The sequence below is a fragment of the Notechis scutatus genome, chromosome 2, assembly GCF_049901735.1.
Source record: "Notechis scutatus isolate UNSWTSFEM ecotype Mainland chromosome 2, rNotScu1.2, whole genome shotgun sequence".
Lineage (NCBI taxonomy): Eukaryota > Metazoa > Chordata > Lepidosauria > Squamata > Elapidae > Notechis > Notechis scutatus.
Window position 1 is genome coordinate 169454505 of NC_142010.1, and position 26675 is coordinate 169481179.

At 48.0% G+C, this 26675-nt stretch overlaps 1 long non-coding RNA gene across 1 annotated transcript in view; it reads right to left on the reverse strand.

The window, feature by feature from the left end:
* Positions 1-227: 227 nt before the first annotated feature.
* LOC148132406 (uncharacterized) overlaps positions 228-26675 on the reverse strand; it is a 60607-nt gene continuing 34159 nt past the window's right edge. Inside the window, exon 2 of the long non-coding RNA XR_015747956.1 lies at positions 228-672. This is a non-coding gene — a long non-coding RNA (uncharacterized LOC148132406). The remainder of the gene's footprint in view (positions 673-26675) is intronic.

Genomic DNA, 26675 nt, shown 5'->3' on the forward strand with positions numbered 1-26675 from the left:
TCCATTATCTCTAAAAAAAATTTGCTTCTTAACATCTTGCTCCCCACCATTAGGGCTTCTCATCCCTTCCTTTCTTCCTTGCTTGTTCTTCTCCTTGTCCTCTTTAACCGCTTGTCTCTCCACCTCCCTTTTATTCTGCTTTCCCCCTTTCTGTTGTTTCCTAACATAATATCTCCTTTTCACCTTATTCTTCTCTTTTTGGGTTGTTTTTCCAGATCTTAGAGTCCTCTTTTCCTTTTTCTCTTTCTTTTTCCCTTCTCCAACCAAAGTCATTTGTTCATCAAAGATGGCTTCTTCTTTGTCCCCATCATCCTGTTGTTCATTCTGCTTCACATAAGTATAAACCGCCATTTCTAAAAATTGAAAAAGAGTGCCAAGAACATCCTTCCCTTCTTGTTTTTCTTTTTCATATTTTTGATATACAAGTTTCAATCCATCCACAAGTGATGCCATTGCGTAGAGAAAAAGTTTTTCCAAACAACCACCCAGATGTTTTTAATCAGAAATAATTCTCAAAAGTTCCAAAATCACCAAACAATCCAAACAGGCTGTTTCTTTTAAATACCTTCTTCTTCTTCACTTTCTCTTTCTGGAGTTAAAGTTTAATCACAAAGTTCCCTTTCAAATATATTTTTTGGAAGTCTTATTGATGTTTAGTAACTCTTTAAAATTCTAGGCAATCTTCTCCTTATTTTCAAATTTTGCTCCAATTTTTCCCCCCTCTCCCTTCCCACTCACAGCCAAAAGGTTTTTTTTCCTCCACTGTCACTTTAAGAAGGAGAGTGGAACAGAGAAAAAACTTTCCCTTTTAGAATATTCGCAGCTTGTAACTCTCACTAGAGACAATGCATACTTAGCAGCCTTCAAGGTTCCAGGTCACTTTCTCTTGTCTTGTCCCGGTTAAAAGCAACTTTCAGTATTCTTCCGACTTTCTCCCTCCTGCACCTGCTTGTCCGGCTGCAGATTTCTTCGTGGCGGCCATTGCTGACCGCCATTCCTCCGCCTCGGGAAAAGGAGGTTTAGCCAGCTGGGGAGGGGGTCTGCGACACCCCCAAACCCCTTTCCGGATCCCCCCTGTCTTCAGCTGCCTCTACAGGGCAGCTATATCCCCCAGATCCAAACGGATCGGGGGAGCCTTGGCGGCGAACGCAGCAGGGATCGCGCGGTGTCGCAAATCCCTGCCACCGCCGAAAGCTTGCAAACCGGAAGTTGCAGCATCTCAGTTTTGATCACATGGTCATGGGACTGCCAGAAAAATCGTAAGGTGGGGATATGCGGCCTCCATAATCCTTAAAATAAGTCATACATAACTCTGGGACAGTTCTTCATAACTTTAAATGCAACCAGTCATAAATCGAGGACTACCTATAATGAGTGGCTTGTTTAAATACATATAGACAATAAAACACACCTGTAGATATTGTGGTGGAAACAAAAAGTTAGTAATCAATACTTTCAAGAAGATCACTAAATAATTGTATTTTATGAGGGGAAAACCCTGTAAGGGGAGAGGAGGGCCTGTCCTGTCCCTTCCTAAGCCAGGCCATGGAAGGAGGCAACGCGCGTCCGGCATGGTCCCTCAGCAGCAGCAGCAGCAGCGAGAGTGGCAGCAGCCCAGCCAGGGTCATTGTACCTCCACCCAGGGGCACATAGGGGTGGGGGCACAGAAGGCTCCAAGTAACATGGCCCCAGGAGAGGTCATGCCTGAAGTCTGAATGGGGATGGGGAGGAAACCCCTCCTGGGGACCCTGGTAACATAAAGAAGAAGAGCCTCTAGGATGGCTGGAAAGACCTTTGGGGCCTGCAATGGAAAGGTGACAACATTTGCAGAGCCTTTCCAAGTAATCCTCACCTCCATTGGTGTCCCTGGCACAATTAAGGGGTTGCACCTCTGAACCTCCTCCTCATGCTTCACCCCTCCCTTGGGTTGAGTGAGACTCTGTGTAAAGAGGTCAGGGCGCCTTAAAATCAAATCTGAAAATGTACTGTATATTAGGATATTCTAAGCAGACAGGATTGGGGCCCACTAACAGGGGAGCTAGAGATGCCAGGCTGTGCTTCCCAATGGGTAAAGGAAGGTCAAATTGCCCAAGGAGCCCAGCATAGAAGCAAGTTGGCTTCCGGGGCGTCTTGAAGAGGACACCAAGGAAAGACAGGATGGCAGTCTTCCAATACTTGTAGGGCTGCCACAGAGAAGAGGGGGTTGATCCTCCAAAGCAGCTGAAGGAAGAACACGGAGCAATGGATGGAAACTCATCAGAGAGAGAGAGAGAGAGAGAGAGAGATCCAATCCTGGAAATAAGGAGAATTTCCTCACAGTGACAACTGTTAAGCTGTGGAACAGTTTGTTTCCAAGACTTGTTTATGTTCCATTGTCAAGACTTAAAAGAAAAGATTGGGCAATCATGGGTCTGAGATGGTAGGAGAAGTCCTTCTTTGGGCAGGGAGTTGGACTAAAAGTCGCTTCCACACTAGGGTTCCATGATTGCCTCTCTGCTTTGTGCCACAATGATGGAGCTTCTCTGTTGTTCATGAACAGGCAACTTCCCACATGAAATCCAGAGGCCAAAGACCACCAAAGAGTCAGCCACCAGCCACTCCTAGACCCAGGTGAGCTGCCCTCCTTGTGTAGGTATAGAAAATGGCCATTGTTTACCTGGTTGCCAAGGGAACAAGGTTGTCAGTTGCCCTGAAAAGCCACTAGCCACTGCACAACTGCCCATTCTCCCTTGGTGCACTGCGAGTAGGAGCAACTAGTTGGTCATGGCTGCCAGAAGGCTTTTCAGAGTAAGTGGCCATCTCAGCTACCAAGAAACTGGCAGTAGGGGAGAAAATCACGCTTCTCAACTCTTTTCACTGACTCACATTTATTTCTCTTCTCTTCACAGAACATCTGGAAAAGGTGTTCGAGCCTTTTCTGTTGCTGGAAGAGCAACATTGAAGATATACCTGTGCCTCCTGACAGGTACCACCACCACCTTCTCTTTAAACCCTGGGCATGGGGGCATGCAGAGTCTAAGGGCCTCTCCCCAAAGCAGCTTTTGTCCAGAAGGGGCTTCAGGGGGAAAAAGATGGGCGGGCTGGCTGGCCAGGGTTAGAAAGGAGAAGCTGAGCGAGATGGATGTTCTTTGACATGTCATCTTTTTCTTTTGGTCAGCACTGAGGAGGCACAGGAACCGGATGACCAGCAGGGAGATTGGGAGACACATCATGTGTCTGATGGAGGCAGATCTTCCTTTCCTGGGGTAAGGACGCTTCTGCAACATGGCCAGTGGGGCTTCAGGCTTCAAAATCGGGTGGGGAAGGGAGGAATTTGCCCTTGAGGGGAACCTGGTCAGCCTAGAAAACTGAAGAAGAGCCCCTTGGATTCATGGAAAGATCTTGATGGCTTGGAAGGGAAAATCCTGGAGAAAACTAAGGAAGAGCCATTTTGAGCCTCTTCCTATCAGCCACATTTTCCATGACCTGCTGCCTCTTTGCCCTCTGGGGAAGACAAATGTCCATCACATGCAGAGAATTTTTAATTCATACTTTATATGAACAATTGTTACTTGCAGGTTGTGATGGGTGTTCGTGCCACCGCCCGGAGCCCCAGGATGGAAGATGTTAAGCCTACTCTCATTTTAATGAGGTTAGTGTTCTCACCTGAGGGATTCTGAAGCCCCCAAGAAGGAGGCTGCACTGAAGCCCTACAGAGAAGGGCTAGAAGAAAGGTTTGCAGAGGGGAGGCATCTCCACCCTCTGCCTCTTCTTCTGACTCAGGCCCTTCATTCTCTCCCCAGATATGAGAGGACATTGAAGTGGACGCCACGGCTCCCTACAATTTTGGAGACCTGCACTGAGTCGGTAAGGCCAGACCAGCTCCTCCCCAAAGTAAAGGCAGAAGCCCCGTCTCTCTGGATTTGCTAATATGCCAAGAGACGGGATATTTGCCTTCTTCTTGCAGGATCCATCGGAAGAAAGCCGACCGATGGAGACGGCTCAGAGCCCAAGGGACGTGCAGGAGGAAAGCAGTGCCTGCCTACCAGGGTAGGTAACGCTTTGGAGGGTGAAACTTTTGCAGAGGGGAGGCATCTCTGCTTCTGCTACGGGAAGAAGGACTCAGGGCAATCCCACTGGCAGGCCAAGCCCCTGGGCTGTTAGAGCCTCCACATGACCACTCTTGAAAAAGGGCCTATGGCTACTTTTGATCTTTGGCCCTTTCGTTTTCTCCCCCCAGAGAGGCCGGGGACTGCAGGCCGGGGATGTCCACCATGTTGGAGACCTTCACTGAGTTGGTAAGGCTTGGACAGTTCCTCCCCATGTGAGAAGAAGAAGCCCTGTCTGTGTGGTTTTCTTGAGATGCCAACAGACGGAATCTTTGCATTTTTATTGCAGAAACCAGAAGAGCAACTGGTGGAGGAGGAGCTCTCTCCTGGTGGGGAGGAATCCCCTTCCTCACAGGTAAGAAAGCTTGGGCAATGGGGCCGATGGAGGCCATGCCATCATTCCTCATGGGAGCGGGAGAAGGCTCCCTATCCTTTAGCAATCTTATTGGAATGGAGAAAGTTAGGATTTAATATTGTCCTTTGCAGGATTCGCTGACAGTCCTGGTGGGCTCCAGCAGCCTGGGGGATTTGAACTCCTTAGCTGACCTTCTGGAGGAGGAATCTGAGGATAGCAGGGAGCAGGATGCGGAGGCTTCAGAAGCCAGTCCTTCTTCCAGTCCATGGGTAAGAAAGACAAAGTGTTTTTGGTTGGGGAGGGATAGGGTCCCTCTCGTCAGTTCTCCTAACCTGAGTGAACTGGGCTGGAGCAGTCTGGGCAGTGGAGCAAGGGGACACCCGGCCCTTGGGACAACGTCCTTAGGCTAACTCTAGGCACCCAAGCTCTGGTGCGACTGGTTCCTTTGCCGCAAAGCAGCAGGGACTGGTGGCCTAAATGGATGTGGTCCCCATTCAATAGGCCCTCTTTTAGGAATTCTGAGTCTCTTTTCCCTGATGGCTAAAGAGGAATCACTGTGGTTCACAGGATTCTCCAGAAGGGGAAGACACCCTGGAGGATGTCAGCAGCCTGGAAGAGGACAGCCTGGACTCCCTGGAACGCCTTCTTCAATAAGAAGAGGTATCTATTTTGGCCTCTTCATGGATCAAAGTTTTTCCTTGCGAAGCTCAGTGAAGCAATGAGCTATGCTGCGCAGGGCCACCCAAGTCAGACAGGCCCAAGTGGAGGGTGCTGACACAATGTGGTCCACTGGGGAAGGAAATGACAACCCTCTCCAGTATCCTTAGTAAGAAAACCCCAGGGAAAGTATCAAAAGGCTAAAAGCTACGATGCCAGAAGATGAGCCCCTCAGATCAGAAGGCGTCCAGGTGGCTACCTGGGGAGAGCGGAGGGCAATTAAAGGAGCTCCAGAAAGAACAAAGGGGTACTAATAGTAGCCTTTGATTGCTCCCTCAGATGCTTCCTCAGATTCCTCTCCAGATGGCAGCTTGGAGGAGGAGGAACCCAGGCACCTCGGGGTGAGTTGGTCAATGGCTCTGAGCAGCCTGCCCAGAGTGATTTGGCTGAAGCAACTGTTCCGGACTAGCAGGCTTGAAAGCCTGCAAACGGATTGGTCCGCTAACAGCGGGTCATGATTGGTCGCTCCAGACTCATCCGATTGGCTAGTAACGGGCTGCCGCGATTGGGCAAACCAAGCGCGGCAAGCTCAAACCACTGTCATTGGCCGTTTAGCCACAGCCAGCTCTATAAAAGGGGCTGCTGCGGCTAGGGAGTTTCGCTCAGATCGGAAGTGACTAATAAAGAGCTGTAGTCACTTTCTGAGTCTCGTCTCCGTTCTTGGACCCATCTTTCCAGACATAACACTGGCGACGAGGATGGGATTTGGAGACAGCAGAGCTGACTGAGCACTCACCAAAGATCGACAGAGCACGTGGCTGACAGCGCGCAGACGTCGGCAGAATGGCCAGCGGCGCTAACCACCCGCCCCGTTCGATCCAGCCAGCGAAGACTGGGACTCATACTTGGACAGGTTTCAAATGTTCCTAGAGTCCAACAATCTGAAGGATGCCACTCCCAGCAAAAACGAGCAGTGTTCCTGACGCATTGCGGACCCGCCGACTTTAGAATGGCCAAAGCGCTTGCAAAACCGGCTGAAGTCAAGTCAATGGACTGGGATACCCTTGCTCCCATCCTTCGCAACCACTACGCCCGGCAGTACCGACTCTCATCCGCAGACACGAATTTTACCAAAAGGATCAACACGAAGGTGAGAGCATCGGGGATTTTGTAGCTGACCTAAGGAATTGAGGCGGGTTGTGTGGCTTCGCAAACCTAGAAAAAGCCATGAGGGATCGAGTTGTCCTTGGCCTAAGAGACCCCACGGTCCAAAGCAAAATCATGGCCAAAGGAGACATCTCCCTCGCAGATTCCATAGCAGACGCCACTGCAGCTGAAGCCACCCATAAATCAGCAGCATGGATGCGCCAGACAAATGGGGCCAGCCGCCAACCCACCAACGATACAGCAACACCACCAGAGAAATACACGTCAACCGCCCATCATGAAGACATTGAATCCTCATCAGATAGTGAGGAGGAAGAAGTCCACAGACTCCGGTCAGAGTGCGAACAACGAGACCAGCGGGGTCGTAAATCGAATTTCAATGCGCCGGATGTGGCGGAAACCACCCACGATCCGAATGCAGATTCCTAGACGCCATCTGTCGTTTTGTGAGAGAAGAGGGCATATTGCTAAAGTATGCCGAAACAAAAGAGGAGCCAGTCTGAAACGGAAAGAAAACAGTCTCCGACAAACAGATGGCAACACCACTACAAATCGAGACCGCCCAAACAACCAGTGGAGCCAGTACAACAGAACTCGGAAATTTACTGGCGCACCCAGACGAGAAGAAGCACATCAGACTATCACCATCGGCCACACTTCATCTTTAGACACCAAAAAATCCGTGTAAAGGTCAACATTGAAAATCGACCGTGCATCATGGAAGTGGACTCCGGGTCTTCCCTATCCATGGTCTCCTGGAAAACCCTGAAGCAGCTGATTCCCAACATCCGCCGCCAGGACTTCAGCACTCAGAGACTTATATTAAAGGACTACCAGGGCAACCGGATTCCGGTCGCTGGTTCCAGTCACTTCCAGGTCTCCTTCAAGGACCACTCCGCAATACTACCTCTCACCATCGTTGACAGAGACCGACCCAGCCTACTGGGTCTACAGTGGTTCGCGCCATTAGGAATCGAAATGGCAGGCATCAATCAGACTGTAGACGAAGACTGGGAAGCGGCCCTCGTCCGGGACTTCCAAGAAGTCTTCAGTGAAAATCTAGGCAAGTACAAGGGGTCCCCTATCTCTTTTAATCTCCGCCCTGATATTTGCGCCCATTCGCCTAAAACCACGCCGTGTCCCTTTTGCTCTCAAACCAAAAATTGACGAGCAACTGGACAAACTAATTGCACAAGGCGTGTTAGAACCCATTGATCACGCCCGATGGGAGACCTCGATTGTAACTCCCACAAAACCTGACGGATCTTTGAGAATCTGTGGGGATTACAAGGCCACCCTCAACCACGCGTTACAGCAGAGCGCCTATCCGGTACCCGTGATCCAGCATCTCCTTCACTCACTTGGGGGTGGCAGAATATTCGCAAAGCTTGACCTGGCCCAAGCTTATCAACAGCTGCCAGTAGATGCTGAAACCGCCGAAGCCCAAACCATAGTTACGCACAGAGGCGCGTTCAAATGTAACAGACTCCAGTTTGGAGTAAGCGTAGCACCAGGCATTTTCCAAAGTCTGATGGAAAGGTTGTTGCAGGGCATTAAAGGGGTCGTGCCTTACTTCGACGACGTGTTAATAGCCGCCCCAACAAAGAGTCAGTTAGAAAAATGACTGAGGACAGTCCTACAAAAGTTCCAAGACGCTGGCCTCAAGGTAAAGAAGGAAAAGTGCCAGTTATGCACTGAAAGGGTTGAATTTCTTGGTTACCTCCTTGACAAACAAGGAATTCACCCTACAGAAAAGAAATTGGCTGCCATCAAAAATGCCCCGAGACCACAAAACAAAACAGACCTTCAAGCCTTCCTGGGACTCATTAACTTTTATAACATTTTCCTACCCCAGAAGGCGACCGTTGCTGAACCCCTTCATAGACTCCTCGATAAAAAGGCTTCCTGGATTTGGGGACGAAGGGAGGAACATGCCTTTCAACAAGTAAAGGACCTTTTAACTTCGGATGCAGTGCATCCAATACAATGAAACACTTCCATTAACTGTGACTTGTGACGCCTCACCTTTCGGAGTAGGAGCCATCCTGAGCCACGTCCTGCCAAACGGTACAGAGGCGCCTATTGCATTTTTTCAAGAACTTTGTCAAAAACAGAAAGGAACTATAGTCACTTAGACAAGGAAGCCCTCGCTATCGTATCTGCAATCAAAAGGTTCCACGAGTATGTGTATGGGAGATCATTTTCCATCATCACAGATCATACACCATTACTGGGCATCTTGGCAGGCGACAAACCTACTCCACATATTCTATCCCCTAGAATGACACGATGGTCGGAGTTCCTAGCCACCTACGACTACTAATTGAGGCATCGCCCGGGAAAACCATTCCCCACGCAGACTCTTTGAGCCGCTCTCCATTGCCAGAACTCCAAGATGACCCGGCTCCCACACTATCAACACTACAAATTGAGACACTTCCCTCACCTCCACTAACAGCTTAAGACATCGCATTGGAAACCAAAAACGACTCATGCTTGGCACGAGTTCTTGGCTGGGTGGAGAGGGGATGGCCCCAAATCGAACCCAACTAAACATTTAAACCCTTCAAGAACAGACAAACAGAACTCTTCTCACAAAAAGGGTGCGTGTTGTGGGGAGACCGAGTGGTCATACCAGCAAAACTACAAAAAAAGTTCTACAATTACTGCACGATGGGCACCCGGGCATCGTACGCATGAAAGCGCTGGCGAGGAGCTACGCCTGGTGGCCAGGTATGGACAAACAAATTGAAACCTGGGTCGCCACCTGTAGCAAATGCCAAGAGACACGCTCGGCCCCACCGAAAGCCTCACCAGCCGAATGGGAAACGCCCAGGGGTCCCTGGTCACGCATCCATATCGATTTTGTGGGACCTACAAAAGGGCATACTTTCCTAATAACAGTAGACGCATACTCTATCTGGCTCAAGGTTAACAATATGAAGTCTACCACCACAGATGCAGTCATCAAGAAATTGAACAGACTTTTTGCAACGCACGGGTTACCAGATGTCCTGGTGTCCGACAATGGCCCTCAATTTACCGCCTTAGCCTTTGAACAATACTTAGCAGACCGTGGCATACGACACGCACTGACATCACCGGCTCACCCGGAGGCGAATGGTAGAGCTGAACGAATGGTTCAGTTCACAAAAAGAACTCTACAAAAAATGGAACAAGGCAACATCCACGATAAAGTCACCAGGATGCTCCTTCTCCAGCATATTACACCAAACACTACGACCAACAAAAGCCCAGCTGAACTTCTGATGGCCAGAAAACTCAGATCGCCTCTAGACCGCCTACACCCTGCATACACCCCGGAAAAACCCCTGGGTTCCAGCAGTAAACCCCGTGCCTTCAAGGTAGGAGACCCTGTATTTGCAAAGAACTTTTCAGGGGACCCTCTGTGATCCCTGCCAAAATAACTCAAATTACAGGCCCCGCTCTTACCGGCTAGAAACCACAGATGGGAGAGTGTGGAAACACCACATCGACCAGCTGCGATCCAGGCTGACCACATCTCCCATCAGGGACCCTAACCACGAAACCAGAGGGGAAGGGAAACTGGGGGTTCTGAAATTGAACCAACATCTGGCATAGAAGAAAGAACCCCACGATCACCACATCAAAGCCTACAATACTCACCAGCTGATGAAGAGCCTTGGCAATTGATCGTCACACCTAGTAGCAGCAACCGAACAGGTCCAGCGAACTCTGAGAGCCCAAGCGGTAGCAACGAAGGAGGCGTGTCAATCATCCCGAGGTCACCTGAAGGGAGTCACAGCTATGGAACCGGCTCACCGTTCCAGGGAATTCCGGCGAGCAGCCCGTCGGAACCCGAGACCGAGCAAAGACAATTCGAACAGCGCAAGTCAGGTAGACAGGTGCGGAAACCCGCCTACCTGCGAGACTATATAACCCCACCCCTTAGACGGAACCTAGAGGGGAGGGGTGTTCCGGACTAGCAGGCTTGAAAGCCTGCAAAGCGGATTGGTCCGCTAACAGCGGGTCGTGATTGGTCGCTCCAGACTCATCCGATTGGCTAGTAAACGGGCTGCCGCGATTGGGCAAACCAAGCGCGGCAAGCTCAAACCACTGTCATTGGCCGTTTAGCCGCAGCCAGCTCTATAAAAGGGGCTGCTGCAGCTAGGGAGTTTCGCTCAGATCGGAAGTCACTAATAAAGAGCTGTAGTCACTTTCTGAGTCTCACCTCCGTTCTTGGACCCATCCTTCCAGACATAACAGCAACAGCTGCAACAGGGTAGCCCTGAGGCTCCAGGTGGGGAAAGCACGCACCTGCCATCTAGTTAGGGAGGAAGAGGAGGAGCTGCCTTCTGCAGCTGAACCCAGAACACTTAGGGTAGAGCAAAGGCAGGAGCAGTGAAGGTCAGCTTGATTACTTGCGAGGAGCCAGTCTCGCTCTTCTTGATGGGCTGCCCCAGAATCTGGCTCTTTAGCACAGCAGGCAGACGAGGCAATGCTGGGAACAATTTGTTTGTAAGAAGGGGTTGGAGTAGAAGACCTCCCAAGGTCCCTTCCAACTCAGTTACTCTGTTCTATTATTCTTTCTGTATATAGAGGGACGGCTTCACCAACCGACGATGGAGGGCTGAATCACCCCCACCGATGAAGCCCATCGAAAAGCCGCTTTCCCTCAAGGAAGTTTCCTTGATTGATGGCTTGCTGTTTGTTTGTTTGTTTGTTTGTTATCATCGTTGTTAGTTTTAATATTTATTCATTTTTTAATTTGGTGTTTATATGTTATTATTTTAGATATTTTTGTTTAATTTTTGTTTCTATCAACAAAACTTTTAATTAAAATCAACAGTTAAATAAACAACATTGTTCATTGACCGTTATTATTTTCTATATACAGCTGTATACAGGTAGTCCTCAAATTACCACCCAAATTTATGTTGCCATGTGAAAGATTTGTGAAGTGAAACATTTCCTCCATTTTATTACCTGTCTTGCCACAGTTGTTAAAGAAATTAATCAGTGGTGAGATTCAAAAAGAATTACTGGGTGTGGCAGGGGAAGGATACTGCAAAATCTCCATTCCCACCCGACTCCTGGGGAAGGTTACCACCGATTCTCTGAACTATTCAACATTTCCGCTACTGGTTCTCCAGAACTGGTCAAAACCTGCTGAATACCACCTCTGAAATCAATGCCGTTCTTAAGTTACAACAACACAGTTGTTGTAAGAATCTGCTCCCATTGCTTTTGCTTGCCAGAAGGACACAAAGGCAGATCACATGACCCTGGGAGACTGCAACCGTCATAAAAATGAGTCAGTTGCCAAGTGGCTGAATATTGATCACATGACTGTGGGGATGCTGCAAGAGTCATAAGTGTGAAAAAGGGCATAAGTCCTTTTTTTCCAGTACCGTTATAATCTTGAACGGCCACTAACTGAACGGTTGTAACTCGAGGATCACCGGTACTTTCTGCAGCATCAACCAGTAAGAAGTAGAATTTCGCTCAGCAACTTCAAGAAAATTGGTCCATGGAACATCATGATGGTACTAACAAAAAAGCACAGTAGATCTTCTATACCGGCATAAACTTTGTATTCTTCCAGAAAAAGACATTTTACAGATCAGTACCCAGGTTACAGTGTCTAAGAGGTTATAATTTATGCTCATGCTAAGTTTTTTTACAATACATACACTAGCAAAATGCTGTATATAATAAGATACACAAATGAGACAGCTAAAATGGCAGGGAGAGTGCATGTCTGAACCTGGCATGGAGAATTTCCATGCACAGTGATTTCAAGTAAAGTGTAAACAAAAATTCTACCTCGTGTGAATGGCAATGTAGCATGCCTTGCTTTGATATTGTCCACTCAGTAGTAACCTTGTTAGTTGGTGCAACATTTTCAATTGAAAAAGAAGTCTTGATTCAAGTTCACTAAGAATTAAGAATATAAGAGGACGACAAAAAGTCCATTCTTCTGATTTGGATAAATGGCACACATTATGGACTAGAAACTGTAAGTTAACCATGTCAACGACCTACAAAGAGAATTTGTGTAAGATGTTTGAAAGGTGGCACTTACCCCCAGCGAGAATAGCCAAGAAGTTCAAAGACAAATTGGTGAAGTGTTGGAAATGCCATCAGACACCTGGATCGTATTACCATGTGTGCTGGACATGCATTGACACTAAAAAATATGGACTAGAATATACATGTGGTTGGAAAAAAAGATAAAACAACATATAGATTTAAAATCAGATATATTTTTATTGGGAATTTTGCCTGAAGGTTACAACAGAGAGATAACATATTTGATTATCAATGTACTAACAGCAGTTAGAATTGTACTTGTACAAAATTGGAAAAATGAGAAAATTCCGACAGAGGAGGAAACAATTAAGAAAATAATGGAATGTGGGCAAATGAGTAGATTGACAATGACAATTAGAGAACAGGAAGAAAAAGATTCTTATAAGATTTGGAATTTATTCTATGGATGGCTAGATAGAAGAGAAAGAAAGAAAGAAAGAAAGAAAGAAAGAAAGAAAGAAAGAAAGAAAGAAAGAAAGAAAGAAAGAAAGAAAGAAAGAAAGAAAGAAAGAAAGAAAGAAAGAAAGAAAGGGCACAGAGATTTCAACATTTGCTCCCAATATCCAGTGTAACCATTCCTTCCTATTGCCTTCCCTTGTTTTGCCCTGGTATTCATAGTTATTTTGGGGCTTTTGTGTTTGTGTGTCTGTCTTCACTGCAAAAAAGTGTGGAAACCATGGAAAACACTGGCTCTCTCAGCCTGAGGAGCAACTACAGGAGGACAAACAGCCTGGACTGCAGGCCTCTCTCATCTCAGGCCTGATTTTGAGGCCCTGTGTTGGGAAAGGAGGAGGCCATTTCCTATTGCCCAGAAATTCACTGATTGGATCTTAGGACCATCAATCAAAGGATAGTAACACTGGGTTCCTCCTCCTGGATGATATTCTTGCGAATATGGACAATTTTCTGTCCAAAGGTTCTTGGGACAAACTCAAACGAAATGCCAGCTTGTTATGGACTCAAGTCCCAGTTCTCATTTTCCTGCACACGTACTCCTCAGCTTAAAACCATAACAGAGCTCAACATTTCTTTTGTTAAGTGAGAGATTGGTAAAGTAAGTTTTGCCTCATTTTGTGACCTTTCTTGCCACAGTTCATAAGTGATTCACTGCCGTTGATAACTTAGTAACTTCGAACCTGGCTTCGGCATTGATTTTGCTTTGCCAAAGGGGAATCGCATGACCTTGGGATACAGCAACGGTCATAAGTATGAACCAGTTGCCAAGCATCTCAGTTTTGATCACCTGGTCATGGGACTGCCAGAAAAATCGTAAGGTGGGGATATGCGGCCTCCATAATCCTTAAAATAAGTCATACATAACCCTGGGACAGTTCTTCATAACTTCAAATGCAACCAGTCATAAATCGAGGACTACCTATAATGAGTGGCTTGTTTAAATACATATAGACAATAAAACACATCTGTAGATATTGTGGTGGAAACAAAAAGTTCGTAATCAATACTTTCAAGAAGATCACTAAATAATTGTACTTTATGAGGGGAAAACCCTGTAAGGGGAGAGGAGGGCCTGTCCTGTCCCTTCCTAAGCCAGGCCATGGAAGGAGGCAACGCGCGTCCGGCATGGTCCCTCAGCAGCAGCAGCAGCAGCGAGAGTGGCAGCAGCCCAGCCAGGGTCATTGTACCTCCACCCAGGGGCACATAGGGGTGGGGGCACAGAAGGCTCCAAGTAACATGGCCCCAGGAGAGGTCATGCCTGAAGTCTGAATGGGGATGGGGAGGAAACCCCTCCTGGGGACCCTGGTAACATAAAGAAGAAGAGCCTCTAGGATGGCTGGAAAGACCTTTGGGGCCTGCAATGGAAAGGTGACAACATTTGCAGAGCCTTTCCAAGTAATCCTCACCTCCATTGGTGTCCCTGGCACAATTAAGGGGTTGCACCTCTGAACCTCCTCCTCATGCTTCACCCCTCCCTTGGGTTGAGTGAGACTCTGTGTAAAGAGGTCAGGGCGCCTTAAAATCAAATCTGAAAATGTACTGTATATTAGGATATTCTAAGCAGACAGGATTGGGGCCCACTAACAGGGGAGCTAGAGATGCCAGGCTGTGCTTCCCAATGGGTAAAGGAAGGTCAAATTGCCCAAGGAGCCCAGCATAGAAGCAAGTTGGCTTCCGGGGCGTCTTGAAGAGGACACCAAGGAAAGACAGGATGGCAGTCTTCCAATACTTGTAGGGCTGCCACAGAGAAGAGGGGGTTGATCCTCCAAAGCAGCTGAAGGAAGGACACGGAGCAATGGATGGAAACTCATCAGAGAGAGAGAGAGAGAGAGAGATCCAATCCTGGAAATAAGGAGAATTTCCTCACAGTGACAACTGTTAAGCTGTGGAACAGTTTGTTTCCAAGACTTGTTTATGTTCCATTGTCAAGACTTAAAAGAAAAGATTGGGCAATCATGGGTCTGAGATGGTAGGAGAAGTCCTTCTTTGGGCAGGGAGTTGGACTAAAAGTCGCTTCCACACTAGGGTTCCATGATTGCCTCTCTGCTTTGTGCCACAATGATGGAGCTTCTCTGTTGTTCATGAACAGGCAACTTCCCACATGAAATCCAGAGGCCAAAGACCACCAAAGAGTCAGCCACCAGCCACTCCTAGACCCAGGTGAGCTGCCCTCCTTGTGTAGGTATAGAAAATGGCCATTGTTTACCTGGTTGCCAAGGGAACAAGGTTGTCATTTGCCCTGAAAAGCCACTAGCCACTGCACAACTGCCCATTCTCCCTTGGTGCACTGCAAGTAGGAGCAACTAGTTGGTCATGGCTGCCAGAAGGCTTTTCAGAGTAAGTATGGCCATCTCAGCTACCAAGAAACTGGCAGTAGGGGAGAAAATCACGCTTCTCAACTCTTTTCACTGACTCACATTTATTTCTCTTCTCTTCACAGAACATCTGGAAAAGGTGTTCGAGCCTTTTCTGTTGCTGGAAGAGCAACATTGAAGATATACCTGTGCCTCCTGACAGGTACCACCACCACCTTCTCTTTAAACCCTGGGCATGGGGGGCATGCAGAGTCTAAGGGCCTCTCCCCAAAGCAGCTTTTTGTCCAGAAGGGGCTTCAGGGGGAAAAAGATGGGCGGGCTGGCTGGCCAGGGTTAGCAAGGAGAAGCTGAGCGAGATGGATGTTCTTTGACATGTCATCTTTTTCTTTTGGTCAGCACTGAGGAGGCACAGGAACCGGATGACCAGCAGGGAGATTGGGAGACACATCATGTGTCTGATGGAGGCAGATCTTCCTTTCCTGGGGTAAGGACGCTTCTGCAACATGGCCAGTGGGGCTTCAGGCTTCAAAATCGGGTGGGGGAAGGGAGGAATTTGCCCTTGAGGGGAACCTGGTCAGCCTAGAAAACTGAAGAAGAGCCCCTTGGATTCATGGAAAGATCTTGATGGCTTGGAAGGGAAAATCCTGGAGAAAACTAAGGAAGAGCCATTTTGAGCCTCTTCCTATCAGCCACATTTTCCATGACCTGCTGCCTCTTTGCCCTCTGGGGAAGACAAATGTCCATCACATGCAGAGAATTTTTAATTCATACTTTATATGAACAATTGTTACTTGCAGGTTGTGATGGGTGTTCGTGCCACCGCCCGGAGCCCCAGGATGGAAGATGTTAAGCCTACTCTCATTTTAATGAGGTTAGTGTTCTCACCTGAGGGATTCTGAAGCCCCCAAGAAGGAGGCTGCACTGAAGCCCTACAGAGAAGGGCTAGAAGAAAGGTTTGCAGAGGGGAGGCATCTCCACCCTCTGCCTCTTCTTCTGACTCAGGCCCTTCATTCTCTCCCCAGATATGAGAGGACATTGAAGTGGACGCCACGGCTCCCTACAATTTTGGAGACCTGCACTGAGTCGGTAAGGCCAGACCAGCTCCTCCCCAAAGTAAAGGCAGAAGCCCTGTCTCTCTGGATTTGCTAATATGCCAAGAGACGGGATATTTGCCTTCTTCTTGCAGGATCCATCGGAAGAAAGCCGACCGATGGAGACGGCTCAGAGCCCAAGGGACGTGCAGGAGGAAAGCAGTGCCTGCCTACCAGGGTAGGTAACGCTTTGGAGGGTGAAACTTTTGCAGAGGGGAGGCATCTCTGCTTCTGCTACGGGAAGAAGGACTCAGGGCAATCCCACTGGCAGGCCAAGCCCCTGGGCTGTTAGAGCCTCCACATGACCACTCTTGAAAAAGGGCCTATGGCTACTTTTGATCTTTGGCCCTTTCGTTTTCTCCCCCCAGAGAGGCCGGGGACTGCAGGCCGGGGATGTCCACCATGTTGGAGACCTTCACTGAGTTGGTAAGGCTTGGACAGTTCCTCCCCATGTGAGAAGAAGAAGCCCTGTCTGTGTGGTTTTCTTGAGATGCCAACAGACGGAATCTTTGCATTTTTATTGCAGAAACCAGAAGAGCAACTGGTGGAGGAGGAGCTCTCTCCTGGTGGGGAGGAATCCCCTTCCTCACAGGTAAGAAAGCTTGGGCAATGGGGCCGATGGAGGCCATGCCATCATTCCTCATGGGAGCGGGAGAAGGCTCCCTATCCTTTAGCAATCTTATTGGAATGGAGAAAGCTTAGGATTTAATATTGTCCTTTGCAGGATTCGCTGACAGTCCTGGTGGGCTCCAGCAGCCTGGGGGATTTGAACTCCTTAGCTGACCTTCTGGAGGAGGAATCTGAGGATAGCAGGGAGCAGGATGCGGAGGCTTCAGAAGCCAGTCCTTCTTCCAGTCCATGGGTAAGAAAGACAAAGTGTTTTTGGTTGGGGAGGGATAGGGTCCCTCTCGTCAGTTCTCCTAACCTGAGTGAACTGGGCTGGAGCAGTCTGGGCAGTGGAGCAAGGGGACACCCGGCCCTTGGGACAACGTCCTTAGGCTAACTCTAGGCACCCAAGCTCTGGTGCGACTGGTTCCTTTGCCGCAAAGCAGCAGGGACTGGTGGCCTAAATGGATGTGGTCCCCATTCAATAGGCCCTCTTTTAGGAATTCTGAGTCTCTTTTCCCTGATGGCTAAAGAGGAATCACTGTGGTTCACAGGATTCTCCAGAAGGGGAAGACACCCTGGAGGATGTCAGCAGCCTGGAAGAGGACAGCCTGGACTCCCTGGAACGCCTTCTTCAATAAGAAGAGGTATCTATTTTGGCCTCTTCATGGATCAAAGTTTTTCCTTGCGAAGCTCAGTGAAGCAATGAGCTATGCTGCGCAGGGCCACCCAAGTCAGACAGGCCCAAGTGGAGGGTGCTGACACAATGTGGTCCACTGGGGAAGGAAATGACAACCCTCTCCAGTATCCTTAGTAAGAAAACCCCAGGGAAAGTATCAAAAGGCTAAAAGCTACGATGCCAGAAGATGAGCCCCTCAGATCAGAAGGCGTCCAGGTGGCTACCTGGGGAGAGCGGAGGGCAATTAAAGGAGCTCCAGAAAGAACAAAGGGGTACTAATAGTAGCCTTTGATTGCTCCCTCAGATGCTTCCTCAGATTCCTCTCCAGATGGCAGCTTGGAGGAGGAGGAACCCAGGCACCTCGGGGGTGAGTTGGTCAATGGCTCTGAGCAGCCTGCCCAGAGTGATTTGGCTGAAGCAACTGTTCCGGACTAGCAGGCTTGAAAGCCTGCAAAACGGATTGGTCCGCTAACAGCGGGTCATGATTGGTCGCTCCAGACTCATCCGATTGGCTAGTAAACGGGCTGCCGCGATTGGGCAAACCAAGCGCGGCAAGCTCAAACCACTGTCATTGGCCGTTTAGCCACAGCCAGCTCTATAAAAGGGGCTGCTGCGGCTAGGGAGTTTCGCTCAGATCGGAAGTGACTAATAAAGAGCTGTAGTCACTTTCTGAGTCTCGTCTCCGTTCTTGGACCCATCTTTCCAGACATAACACTGGCGACGAGGATGGGATTTGGAGACAGCAGAGCTGACTGAGCACTCACCAAAGATCGACAGAGCACGTGGCTGACAGCGCGCAGACGTCGGCAGAATGGCCAGCGGCGCTATACCACCCGCCCCGTTCGATCCAGCCAGCGAAGACTGGGACTCATACTTGGACAGGTTTCAAATGTTCCTAGAGTCCAACAATCTGAAGGATGCCACTCCCAGCAAAAAACGAGCAGTGTTCCTGACGCATTGCGGACCCGCCGACTTTAGAATGGCCAAAGCGCTTGCAAAACCGGCTGAAGTCAAGTCAATGGACTGGGATACCCTTGCTCCCATCCTTCGCAACCACTACGCCCCGGCAGTACCGACTCTCATCCGCAGACACGAATTTTACCAAAAGGATCAACACGAAGGTGAGAGCATCGGGGATTTTGTAGCTGACCTAAGGAATTGAGGCGGGTTGTGTGGCTTCGCAAACCTAGAAAAAGCCATGAGGGATCGAGTTGTCCTTGGCCTAAGAGACCCCACGGTCCAAAGCAAAATCATGGCCAAAGGAGACATCTCCCTCGCAGATTCCATAGCAGACGCCACTGCAGCTGAAGCCACCCATAAATCAGCAGCATGGATGCGCCAGACAAATGGGGCCAGCCGCCAACCCACCAACGATACAGCAACACCACCAGAGAAATACACGTCAACCGCCCATCATGAAGACATTGAATCCTCATCAGATAGTGAGGAGGAAGAAGTCCACAGACTCCGGTCAGAGTGCGAACAACGAGACCAGCGGGGTCGTAAATCGAATTTCAATGCGCCGGATGTGGCGGAAACCACCCACGATCCGAATGCAGATTCCTAGACGCCATCTGTCGTTTTTGTGAGAGAAGAGGGCATATTGCTAAAGTATGCCGAAACAAAAGAGGAGCCAGTCTGAAACGGAAAGAAAACAGTCTCCGACAAACAGATGGCAACACCACTACAAATCGAGACCGCCCAAACAACCAGTGGAGCCAGTACAACAGAACTCGGAAATTTACTGGCGCACCCAGACGAGAAGAAGCACATCAGACTATCACCATCGGCCACACTTCATCTTTAGACACCAAAAAATCGTGTAAAGGTCAACATTGAAAATCGACCGTGCATCATGGAAGTGGACTCCGGGTCTTCCCTATCCATGGTCTCCTGGAAAACCCTGAAGCAGCTGATTCCCAACATCCGCCGCCAGGACTTCAGCACTCAGAGACTTATATTAAAGGACTACCAGGGCAACCGGATTCCGGTCGCTGGTTCCAGTCACTTCCAGGTCTCCTTCAAGGACCACTCCGCAATACTACCTCTCACCATCGTTGACAGAGACCGACCCAGCCTACTGGGTCTACAGTGGTTCGCGCCATTAGGAATCGAAATGGCAGGCATCAATCAGACTGTAGACGAAGACTGGGAAGCGGCCCTCGTCCGGGACTTCCAAGAAGTCTTCAGTGAAAATCTAGGCAAGTACAAGGGGTCCCCTATCTCTTTTAATCTCCGCCCTGATATTGCGCCCATTCGCCTAAAACCACGCCGTGTCCCTTTTGCTCTCAAACCAAAAATTGACGAGCAACTGGACAAACTAATTGCACAAGGCGTGTTAGAACCCATTGATCACGCCCGATGGGAGACCTCGATTGTAACTCCCACAAAACCTGACGGATCTTTGAGAATCTGTGGGGATTACAAGGCCACCCTCAACCACGCGTTACAGCAGAGCGCCTATCCGGTACCCGTGATCCAGCATCTCCTTCACTCACTTGGGGGTGGCAGAATATTCACAAAGCTTGACCTGGCCCAAGCTTATCAACAGCTGCCAGTAGATGCTGAAACCGCCGAAGCCCAAACCATAGTTACGCACAGAGGCGCGTTCAAATGTAACAGACTCCAGTTTGGAGTAAGCGTAGCACCAGGCATTTTCCAAAGTCTGATGGAAAGGTTGTTGCAGGGCATTAAAGGGGTCGTGCCTTACTTCGACGACGTGTTAATAGCCGCCCCAACAAAGAGTCAGTTAGAAAAATGACTGAGGACAGTCCTACAAAAGTTCCAAGACGCTGGCCTCAAGGTAAAGAAGGAAAAGTGCCAGTTATGCACTGAAAGGGTTGAATTTCTTGGTTACCTCCTTGACAAACAAGGAATTCACCCTACAGAAAAGAAATTGGCTGCCATCAAAAATGCCCCGAGACCACAAAACAAAACAGACCTTCAAGCCTTCCTGGGACTCATTAACTTTTATAACATTTTCCTACCCCAGAAGGCGACCGTTGCTGAACCCCTTCATAGACTCCTCGATAAAAAGGCTTCCTGGATTTGGGGACGAAGGGAGGAACATGCCTTTCAACAAGTAAAGGACCTTTTAACTTCGGATGCAGTGCTCATCCAATACAATGAAACACTTCCATTAACTGTGACTTGTGACGCCTCACCTTTCGGAGTAGGAGCCATCCTGAGCCACGTCCTGCCAAACGGTACAGAGGCGCCTATTGCATTTTTTTCAAGAACTTTGTCAAAAACAGAAAGGAACTATAGTCACTTAGACAAGGAAGCCCTCGCTATCGTATCTGCAATCAAAAGGTTCCACGAGTATGTGTATGGGAGATCATTTTCCATCATCACAGATCATACACCATTACTGGGCATCTTGGCAGGCGACAAACCTACTCCACATATTCTATCCCCTAGAATGACACGATGGTCGGAGTTCCTAGCCACCTACGACTACTAATTGAGGCATCGCCCGGGAAAACCATTCCCCACGCAGACTCTTTGAGCCGCTCTCCATTGCCAGAACTCCAAGATGACCCGGCTCCCACACTATCAACACTACAAATTGAGACACTTCCCTCACCTCCACTAACAGCTTAAGACATCGCATTGGAAACCAAAAACGACTCATGCTTGGCACGAGTTCTTGGCTGGGTGGAGAGGGGATGGCCCCAAATCGAACCCAACTAAACATTTAAACCCTTCAAGAACAGACAAACAGAACTCTTCTCACAAAAAGGGTGCGTGTTGTGGGGAGACCGAGTGGTCATACCAGCAAAACTACAAAAAAAAGTTCTACAATTACTGCACGATGGGCACCCGGGCATCGTACGCATGAAAGCGCTGGTGAGGAGCTACGCCTGGTGGCCAGGTATGGACAAACAAATTGAAACCTGGGTCGCCACCTGTAGCAAATGCCAAGAGACACGCTCGGCCCCACCGAAAGCCTCACCAGCCGAATGGGAAACGCCCAGGGGTCCCTGGTCACGCATCCATATCGATTTTGTGGGACCTACAAAAGGGCATACTTTCCTAATAACAGTAGACGCATACTCTATCTGGCTCAAGGTTAACAATATGAAGTCTACCACCACAGATGCAGTCATCAAGAAATTGAACAGACTTTTTGCAACGCACGGGTTACCAGATGTCCTGGTGTCCGACAATGGCCCTCAATTTACCGCCTTAGCCTTTGAACAATACTTAGCAGACCGTGGCATACGACACGCACTGACATCACCGGCTCACCCGGAGGCGAATGGTAGAGCTGAACGAATGGTTCAGTTCACAAAAAGAACTCTACAAAAAATGGAACAAGGCAACATCCACGATAAAGTCACCAGGATGCTCCTTCTCCAGCATATTACACCAAACACTACGACCAACAAAAGCCCAGCTGAACTTCTGATGGCCAGAAAACTCAGATCGCCTCTAGACCGCCTACACCCTGCATACACCCCGGAAAAACCCCTGGGTTCCAGCAGTAAACCCCGTGCCTTCAAGGTAGGAGACCCTGTATTTGCAAAGAACTTTTCAGGGGACCCTCTGTGGATCCCTGCCAAAATAACTCAAATTACAGGCCCCGCTCTTACCGGCTAGAAACCACAGATGGGAGAGTGTGGAAACACCACATCGACCAGCTGCGATCCAGGCTGACCACATCTCCCATCAGGGACCCTAACCACGAAACCAGAGGGGAAGGGAAACTGGGGGTTCTGAAATTGAACCAACATCTGGCATAGAAGAAAGAACCCCACGATCACCACATCAAAGCCTACAATACTCACCAGCTGATGAAGAGCCTTGGCAATTGATCGTCACACCTAGTAGCAGCAACCGAACAGGTCCAGCGAACTCTGAGAGCCCAAGCGGTAGCAACGAAGGAGGCGTGTCAATCATCCCGAGGTCACCTGAAGGGAGTCACAGCTATGGAACCGGCTCACCGTTCCAGGGAATTCCGGCGAGCAGCCCGTCGGAACCCGAGACCGAGCAAAGACAATTCGAACAGCGCAAGTCAGGTAGACAGGTGCGGAAACCCGCCTACCTGCGAGACTATATAACCCCACCCCTTAGACGGAACCTAGAGGGGAGGGGTTCCGACTAGCAGGCTTGAAAGCCTGCAAAGCGGATTGGTCCGCTAACAGCGGGTCGTGTTGGTCGCTCCAGACTCATCCGATTGGCTAGTAACGGGCTGCCGCGATTGGGCAAACCAAGCGCGGCAAGCTCAAACCACTGTCATTGGCCGTTTAGCCGCAGCCAGCTCTATAAAAGGGGCTGCTGCAGCTAGGGAGTTTCGCTCAGATCGGAAGTCACTAATAAAGAGCTGTAGTCACTTTCTGAGTCTCACCTCCGTTCTTGGACCCATCCTTCCAGACATAACAGCAACAGCTGCAACAGGGTAGCCCTGAGGCTCCAGGTGGGGAAAGCACGCACCTGCCATCTAGTTAGGGAGGAAGAGGAGGAGCTGCCTTCTGCAGCTGAACCCAGAACACTTAGGGTAGAGCAAAGGCAGGAGCAGTGAAGGTCAGCTTGATTACTTGCGAGGAGCCAGTCTCGCTCTTCTTGATGGGCTGCCCCAGAATCTGGCTCTTTAGCACAGCAGGCAGACGAGGCAATGCTGGGAACAATTTGTTTGTAAGAAGGGGGTTGGAGTAGAAGACCTCCCAAGGTCCCTTCCAACTCAGTTACTCTGTTCTATTATTCTTTCTGTATATAGAGGGACGGCTTCACCAACCGACGATGGAGGGCTGAATCACCCCCACCGATGAAGCCCATCGAAAAGCCGCTTTCCCTCAAGGAAGTTTCCTTGATTGATGGTTTGCTGTTTGTTTGTTTGTTTGTTATCATCGTTGTTAGTTTTAATATTTATTCATTTTTTAATTTGGTGTTTATATGTTATTATTTTAGATATTTTTGTTTAATTTTTGTTTCTATCAACAAAACTTTTAATTAAAATCAACAGTTAAATAAACAACATTGTTCATTGACCGTTATTATTTTCTATATACAGCTGTATACAGGTAGTCCTCAAATTACCACCCAAATTTATGTTGCCATGTGAAAGATTTGTGAAGTGAAACATTTCCTCCATTTCATTACCTGTCTTGCCACAGTTGTTAAAGAAATTAATCAGTGGTGAGATTCAAAAAGAATTACTGTGGGTGTGGCAGGGGAAGGATACTGCAAAATCTCCATTCCCACCCGACTCCTGGGGGAAGGTTACCACCGATTCTCTGAACTATTCAACATTTCCGCTACTGGTTCTCCAGAACTGGTCAAAACCTGCTGAATACCACCTCTGAAATCAATGCCGTTCTTAAGTTACAACAACACAGTTGTTGTAAGAATCTGGCTCGCCCATTGCTTTTGCTTGCCAGAAGGACACAAAGGCAGATCACATGACCCTGGGAGACTGCAACCGTCATAAAAATGAGTCAGTTGCCAAGTGGCTGAATATTGATCACATGACTGTGGGGATGCTGCAAGAGTCATAAGTGTGAAAAAGGGCATAAGTCCTTTTTTTTCCAGTACCGTTATAATCTTGAACGGCCACTAACTGAACGGTTGTAACTCGAGGATCACCGGTACTTTCTGCAGCATCAACCAGTAAGAAGTAGAATTTCGCTCAGCAACTTCAAGAAAATTGGTCCATGGAACATCATGATGGTACTAACAAAAAAGCACAGTAGATCTTCTATACCGGCATAAACTTTGTATTCTTCCAGAAAAAGACATTTTACAGATCAGTACCCAGGTTACAGTGTCTAAGAGGTTATAATTTATGCTCATGCTAAGTTTTTTTACAATACATACACTAGCAAAATGCTGTATATAATAAGATACACAAATGAGACAGCTAAAATGGCAGGGAGAGTGCATGTCTGAACCTGGCATGGAGAATTTCCATGCACAGTGATTTCAAGTAAAGTGTAAACAAAAATTCTACCTCGTGTGAATGGCAATGTAGCATGCCTTGCTTTGATATTGTCCACTCAGTAGTAACCTTGTTAGTTGGTGCAACATTTTCAATTGAAAAAGAAGTCTTGATTCAAGTTCACTAAGAATTAAGAATATAAGAGGACGACAAAAGTCCATTCTTCTGATTTGGATAAATGGCACACATTATGGACTAGAAACTGTAAGTTAACCATGTCAACGACCTACAAAGAGAATTTGTGTAAGATGTTTGAAAGGTGGCACTTACCCCCAGCGAGAATAGCCAAGAAGTTCAAAGACAAATTGGTGAAGTGTTGGAAATGCCATCAGACACCTGGATCGTATTACCATGTGTGCTGGACATGCATTGACACTAAAAATATGGACTAGAATATACATGTGGTTGGAAAAAAAGATAAAACAACATATAGATTTAAAATCAGATATATTTTTATTGGGAATTTTGCCTGAAGGTTACAACAGAGAGATAACATATTTGATTATCAATGTACTAACAGCAGTTAGAATTGTACTTGTACAAAATTGGAAAAATGAGAAAATTCCGACAGAGGAGGAAACAATTAAGAAAATAATGGAATGTGGGCAAATGAGTAGATTGACAATGACAATTAGAGAACAGGAAGAAAAAGATTCTTATAAGATTTGGAATTTATTCTATGGATGGCTAGATAGAAGAGAAAGAAAGAAAGAAAGAAAGAAAGAAAGAAAGAAAGAAAGAAAGAAAGAAAGAAAGAAAGAAAGAAAGAAAGAAAGAAAGAAAGAAAGAAAGAAAGAAAGAAAGAAAGAAAGAAAGAAAAAGGCACAGAGATTTCAACATTTGCTCCCAATATCCAGTGTAACCATTCCTTCCTATTGCCTTCCCTTGTTTTGCCCTGGTATTCATAGTTATTTTGGGGCTTTTGTGTTTGTGTGTCTGTCTTCACTGCAAAAAAGTGTGGAAACCATGGAAAACACTGGCTCTCTCAGCCTGAGGAGCAACTACAGGAGGACAAACAGCCTGGACTGCAGGCCTCTCTCATCTCAGGCCTGATTTTGAGGCCCTGTGTTGGGAAAGGAGGAGGCCATTTCCTATTGCCCAGAAATTCACTGATTGGATCTTAGGACCATCAATCAAAGGATAGTAACACTGGGTTCCTCCTCCTGGATGATATTCTTGCGAATATGGACAATTTTCTGTCCAAAGGTTCTTGGGACAAACTCAAACGAAATGCCAGCTTGTTATGGACTCAAGTCCCAGTTCTCATTTTCCTGCACACGTACTCCTCAGCTTAAAACCATAACAGAGCTCAACATTTCTTTTGTTAAGTGAGAGATTGGTAAAGTAAGTTTTGCCTCATTTTGTGACCTTTCTTGCCACAGTTCATAAGTGATTCACTGCCGTTGATAACTTAGTAACTTCGAACCTGGCTTCGGCATTGATTTTGCTTTGCCAAAGGGGAATCGCATGACCTTGGGATACAGCAACGGTCATAAGTATGAACCAGTTGCCAAGCATCTCAGTTTTGATCACCTGGTCATGGGACTGCCAGAAAAATCGTAAGGTGGGGATATGCGGCCTCCATAATCCTTAAAATAAGTCATACATAACCCTGGGACAGTTCTTCATAACTTCAAATGCAACCAGTCATAAATCGAGGACTACCTATAATGAGTGGCTTGTTTAAATACATATAGACAATAAAACACATCTGTAGATATTGTGGTGGAAACAAAAAGTTCGTAATCAATACTTTCAAGAAGATCACTAAATAATTGTACTTTATGAGGGGAAAACCCTGTAAGGGGAGAGGAGGGCCTGTCCTGTCCCTTCCTAAGCCAGGCCATGGAAGGAGGCAACGCGCGTCCGGCATGGTCCCTCAGCAGCAGCAGCAGCAGCAGCAGCAGCGAGCGAGTGGCAGCAGCCCAGCCAGGGTCATTGTACCTCCACCCAGGGGCACATAGGGGTGGGGGCACAGAAGGCTCCAAGTAACATGGCCCCAGGAGAGGTCATGCCTGAAGTCTGAATGGGGATGGGGAGGAAACCCCTCCTGGGGACCCTGGTAACATAAAGAAGAAGAGCCTCTAGGATGGCTGGAAAGACCTTTGGGGCCTGCAATGGAAAGGTGACAACATTTGCAGAGCCTTTCCAAGTAATCCTCACCTCCATTGGTGTCCCTGGCACAATTAAGGGGTTGCACCTCTGAACCTCCTCCTCATGCTTCACCCCTCCCTTGGGTTGAGTGAGAC